Here is a 6,514-nt window from a genome sequence, read left to right on the forward strand (position 1 = left end):
ACGGAGTCTTGCTTTGTTGCCCGGGCTGGAGTGCAGTGGCCGGATCTCAGCTCACTGCAAGCTCCGCCTCCCGGGTTCACACCATTCTCCGGCCTCAGCCTCCCGAGTAGCTGGGACTACAGGCTCCCGCCACCTCGCCCGGCTAGTTTTTTGTATTTCTTAGTAGACACGGGGTTTCACCGTGTTAGCCAGGATGGTCTCAATCTCCTGACCTCGTGATCCACCCGTCTCGGCCTCCCAAAGTGCTGGGATTACAGGCTTGAGCCACCGAGCCCGGCCTACAACTCAAATTAAAATTCATTCCCAAGAGTTTATGTTCATTCAAAAAATATCTTGTTTTCAATTTCTGCAAGATATTTTGGGAAGTTGCTGCTATGGCTGTTACAACAACGTTTCAAAAATGGGCCTGAACGGTGTGCAGCTTCTGTGCTCCCTGTGGAATAATCCAGGAGCACAGAGGCTCTTTAGCAGCAGGAGCTTCTTGTCAGATGTATTGATTTCTTGTATATAAATGCTGGTAAGGGCACTTTTTACTAAAATATAGTTTTTAGTAATGTGCACAAATCATAAGCGTACAACTAAACACATTCATTACAAATATAACATGTAACAAGTACCTAAATGAAGTATATCTTAAAACCACATAAAACAATACCAACATCCTATGTGCCCTACTCACGTCCTGCAACGCTCGTTACCCCAAATATAATCTCTGTCTTAACTCTGACAACATAAATTGATTTTACCTGTTTTTTGAATTCTATACAGTAGTCCCCCCCTTACCTGTGAGAAATAAGTTCCAGATTGGACAGCTATTGCCTTAATCGAATAGAAACGAAGTTGAGTTAGAGCTGAGTTCCAGTTTCTGTAAGATTCCATCTATCTTTTTCTTTAGTATTTCATCCTTTCTAGTTTTTCCTAGGACCTATGATAAAGCCTTCTAGTAATTCCATCTGAGAACCTGCTTTTGATCAAAGCTGCTTCTCTTTGTTGGAAGTTGAATTTGGTTTTGTCTCCTAAACAACATGTGATTGCCAAAAGTTGAAGTCTGTTTTTCACACTGTTCTTCCTAACCTGTGAAATTTAACAATTTGAAAATTGCTTGAGAGAAAAATTTTTCTCATTTCTTTGGCCCTCTCTCCTCTTTGGGATTTTGGCCCTTCAAGTGCTTTAGGAAGAGATTTTTCTGTCCCTGCAAAAAATGCCTGGTATCCACTGCCTTCTACCCAGAATCTCAGCATCTGACCCACTGCCAAGATGCCCCTAAGAGAAGGGTGGCTCCTGGAATGCTGACTCACTTCCCCGTGGCCCCTTTCCAGAATCTTTGTTCCCCCTCCAGTTGCCTTGAACACTCTCTAATAATCTTAATGAAATCCTTTTTCTTCAACTCTAGCCTTCTAGTTGTTCTCAGCATGAGTTTGACGTCTCTCCAGTTATATGATCATACACAGAAGTGGATATGAACTGGCAGGCTTTTCCCTTTTACGTCGTTTTATGATTTCATTGTTAGCTTAAAGGGGACAGAAGGTAAACCCTGATAAATTTCACATCATCTTGGAATTTCTACACTAATCTTGAACCTTCCAGTGAAACTACTATTACTTTTACTGTTATTAGCCTGGCATGACAACATAAAACTCCAGCTTATTACTACTTACTATGCTCTATACACATTAATATGAGGTTTAAACATGTGTTCTTATTTAATTGGCATAACTAACTAATGAGGCTGATATTACCTTTATTTTTCAGATGATCTTGGGTGAGGGACTAACTAATATGTCTAAGTTCACAGTAAGCTATAGAACCCATAACCGAAAGATCTGATATGAAAACTACTTTAAAGGTCAAATATCAAATGACATATTATCTGTGAGTTAGTCACATAATTTATTCATATCAATCTCTTGTTTCTACATTGCTGTTTCTCCTTTTGTAGAAACTAAACTGAAAGTAAGTTCATGAAGTCCTAAAGATGTCCATAATCATTTAACAAATATTTTCAAACTTCATGCCCTTCAGCCAGCATGCCAGGTGGACTTTGAGTGTAATGTCCCTTCCTTTAAGGGAACTGAAAAATAAGTAGGTATGCATGACTTATTGTAACAAGATGTGAATGGCAGTAGAATAATTTATTAGGAGAGCAGTTAATGAGGGCACTTAACCCAGAAGAAGTTTTCCCAAGAAAGTACCAATCAAATGAGCTGGAGTTAGTTAAATAAAGTGAGGCATTTAGGCCGGGCATGGTGGCTCACACCTGTAATCTCAGCACTTTGGGAGGCCAAGGTGGGTGGATCACCTGAGGTCAGGAGTTCAAGATCAGCCTGACCAACATGGTGAAATCCTATCTTTACTAAAAATACAAAAATTACCTGGGCATGGTGGCTTGCACCTGTAATCCCAGCTACTTGGGAGGTTGAGGCAGGAGAATTGCTTGAACCCTAGAGGCCGAGGTTGCAGTGAGCCAAGGTTGCACCACCTGGGCAACAGAGTGAGACTCTGTCTCAAATAAATAAATAAATACATCCTGGCTGACACGGTGAAACCCAGTCTCTACTAAAATACAAAAAATTAGCTGGGTGCCGTGGTGGGTGCCTGTAGTCCCAGCTACTCAGGAGGCTGAGGCAGGAGAATGGCGTGAAACCAGGAAGCGGAGCTTGCAGTGAGCCGAGATCGTGCCACTGCACTCCAGCCTGGGCGACACAGCAAGACTCCGTCTCAAAGAAAGAAAAAATTAATTAATTAATTAATTAACTTAAAAAATAAAGTGAGGCATTTGAGGTAGAGGAAGAAGTCTTCCAGTTGAAGGAAGTCTTCTCGTTTCTTTAGTTAGGCCCAGAGCGAAGAGAATATATCACAGAGTTGGGAAAACACCTGAAATCTGAGATGGCTGGTGCATAAATTATGAAAGGAGAAATGTGTCAAAATAACTCTCCAGTTATCACAGAAGCTTTATATTGAACTATGTGAATCTCATGACTTCTAAACCATAGCATCGTGCTTACTTTCTTATGCAACCTTGTGTTAAATAACTGATACCAACATAAGATACAGTGATGTGCATTTACACGGTCCCTAGAGAATTCCAGTGTGAGGAAAAGAAGTACACATACAGAGTAATTTTAATTTCATTTAGAAAATAAATTTCTTTTTTCAAAATATAATTTTTTAGTGGTATCTATATTAGAAGGCGGAAATTGATGACTAATTGACCGGATATGAAAGGAAAGAAAAAACCCCCTTCAAAGTACCCATTGCTCCTCAATAGATGTGAATGTCTCAACTGAGTAGTATAAAAGCAATATATTATCAGATTTTGCTTCATTAGAATAGCCGACTGATAAAAAGTTACAAGAAAGAACAAAAGTTTATAAAAATTATTTATTCTCAATGACCTGTATCCCACTTTTCTTGGGTTTCTGTGTTTGTGACAGCATGATGGATGGTAATGATATTGAATAAGTGAGGGATATAAAAGGCAGTGTATTATGATGTAAAAGAACACAACTGGCAGGGCGTGGTGGCTCACGCCTGTAACCCCAGCACTTTGGGAGGCCGAGGCAGGTGGATCACCTCAGGTCAGGAGTTGGAGACCAGCCTGGCCAACATGGCAAAACCCTGTCTCTACTAAAGATACAAAAACTAGCTGGACCTGGTGGTGCGCACCTGTAATCCCAGCTACTTGGGAGGCTGAGGCAGGAGAATCGCTTGAACACAGGAGGTGGAGGTTGCAGTGAGCTGAGATTGTGCCACTGCACTCCAGCCTGGGCGACAGTGAGTCCGTCTCAAAAAAAAAAAAGAAAAAAGAACACAGCCTTTGGGGCAAACAAGCTCAATTCATTTATGACTTTTGTAGCCTGATAGTTAATTTTAAATGTTTGTGGAAAGCAGAATAATGACCCCCTAAAGACATTAATAAGCTAATTCCCAAAACCTTGAGGTAAGGATGTTATTTTACATGACAAAAGACGTTTTGCAGATGTGGTTAAGGGTCTAAAGACAGAGGATAATCCAGATGGGCCTAATTTAATCACATGGGTCTTTATTAGGGGAAGGCAGGAATGTCACTGTCAGAGAGAGATTTGAAGACGCTGTGCTGCTGGCTTTAAAGCTGTAGCAAGGGACCATAAGCTAGGGAATACAGGTGGCCTCTGGAAGCCGACAAAGGCAAGGAAACAGCTTCTTCCCTAGAGCCTCCAAAAGAAACGCAGCCCTATCAGTTTCACCCTGACTTTAGCCATTTTCAATCTCTCATTTCTAGACAGTAAGATAGTAATTTGTGTTGTTTTTAATCCACTTGTTTTAGTTCATGTGGCCTATAACAAAATACCATAAAATGGGTAACTTACAAACAACAGAAATTTATTTCTCACAGTTCAGGAGGCTGGAAGTCCAAGATCAGAACGCTGGCAGATTTGGTGCCTGGTGAGGGCCTACTTTCTGGTTCATTGATGGCACCTTCTAGATGTGTCCTCACATAGTGGAAGGAACAAGGGAACTTTGGTGGGTCCCTTTTGTAAGGGCACTAATCCCATTCATCAGTGTTCTACCCTCATGACCTAATCACCTCCCAAAGCTTTTATCTGCTAATGCCATCACCGTGAGAGTCAGGATTTCAACGTGTGAGTTTGGGAGTGGGAGACACAAATATTGAGATCATAGCACCCCTCGTTTATGGTAATTTATTATTACACAATAATTATAGTATATTGATTAAACTCTGTCAGCCTCAAGATCTCTATGAATAAAAGGAGTATAATAGCACCTTCCTTGACTGGTTTGTTCTGAGAAATGAAAACTTCATCAGTTAATATACCTGTTAAGTTACTAGTAATTCATACCTGCTTTAGGAAATATTACGAACTTCAACAACTAAAATCTTCCTGGCGATGCTTTGATCTGGAGAATATCTACAACCTTTTTCTTCAGGGTTCAGATAATGTCATTTCCCTCAAGTGTGGAACATTGGCCAGAAACTCTTCTGATTGGTCAGTGCCTGGATTTAAATATTCTGAATATCGATGTTTCCTCAAGACTAGGAGAAAGGGTGTGCTTCATCCTAGTGCATCATGAAAACAATCTGAGAGAAATGGATGAAGCCCATTAGGCAGGGCAACTACTGTTAAACAGCTTAGCAGAGAAAGAAGAGAAAATTACCCTCCTGAAGAAGAAAATTCACTGAGCCAAAGAGGCAATGGTGAATGGATCATGGGCAAAACTCATTCCATTTGCAGAACTAGATATGTGAATGTGCAATCTGTGTGGTAGCACAGTTCATCATGCTTAAAGCGCTCCATAGGTGGTTTAATGCTTTATCATCAAAGTCTCAAAATTATTAATAATTTTTGAACCAGATGTTTTACATTTGTATTCTGCACTAGATCCTGCAAATTATGTCACAGTCTCTGACTCTGTGTGCATGAAAAGGGTGAATTATTTTTTGCTTCACTTCATGTAGCTTTTATCTTATAATTAAACTTTTTATTTTGAGCTAGTTGTAGATTCACATGCAGTTGTAAGAAATATTACAGAAAGATCCCACATCTTCTTTGCTCAGTTTCTCCCAATGGTAACATCTAAAAAACTACACTATAATATCACAACTAAGATAATGCCATTGATACAACGAGGGAACAAAACTCTTCCATCACCACAGAGATCCACACCACCCTTTCTCCATTCTACCCCTTCTTCTCCACTCACCCATCCATAACCCTCATTCTCTATCTGTACAATTTTGTCATTTCAAGAATGTTACATAAATTCAATCATACAGAATGTGATCTTCAGTAATTGGTTTTTCTTACTTAGCCTAAGTACTTTGAGATTCAAGGAAGTTGTGGTATGTATCAATAGCCCGTTCCTTTTTATTGCTGAGTAGTATTCCATTGTATGCCTGTAACAGAGTTTACTTCATTATTCACCCACTGTGAGACATATGTTCACAAGTTTTGACTATTATGAATAAAGCTGTTATGAACATTTTATATACAGGCTTTCATGTAAATATAAGTTGTCATTTGTGTGAGAGAAATGTCTACCAATGTAGTAACTAGATCGTATGATAGTTTAACATTGAAAGAAACTGTCAGAGTCACAAGACGGCAGAATAGAAGGCCCTAAACTCTCCTTCATCATCCTGGATACATCAATTTGACAGCAACACACAGGCAAATTCTCATCACTGGAAATCCAGAAACTGATTAGCCACTCCTGCACCCTAGGTGAGTGTTAAACTATCCACATCAAAACTGGTAGGAAAAAACTTTCACACACTGATCATAATCCCTATCCCTAATACAATGCCATATGATCGGGAAGGAACTCCCATCTCTTAGCCTATCCCTGAGGAGTGAAGGGTTTGGACCACGTATCTGGTATCACAACTTCTCTAGAGACTACCAGAGGGACTGGTTTCTAATTTCCCTGTTTTGCTGAGCTGACAGGGCCCAGCATCTGCTAAACCTCTGGGGCTACACAAAACAAAACAGCAGTTGTTTTTAAAATAATAATT

The sequence above is a fragment of the Macaca mulatta genome, chromosome 11 (genome assembly GCF_049350105.2).
Source record: "Macaca mulatta isolate MMU2019108-1 chromosome 11, T2T-MMU8v2.0, whole genome shotgun sequence".
In the NCBI taxonomy this organism is placed as follows: domain Eukaryota; kingdom Metazoa; phylum Chordata; class Mammalia; order Primates; family Cercopithecidae; genus Macaca; species Macaca mulatta.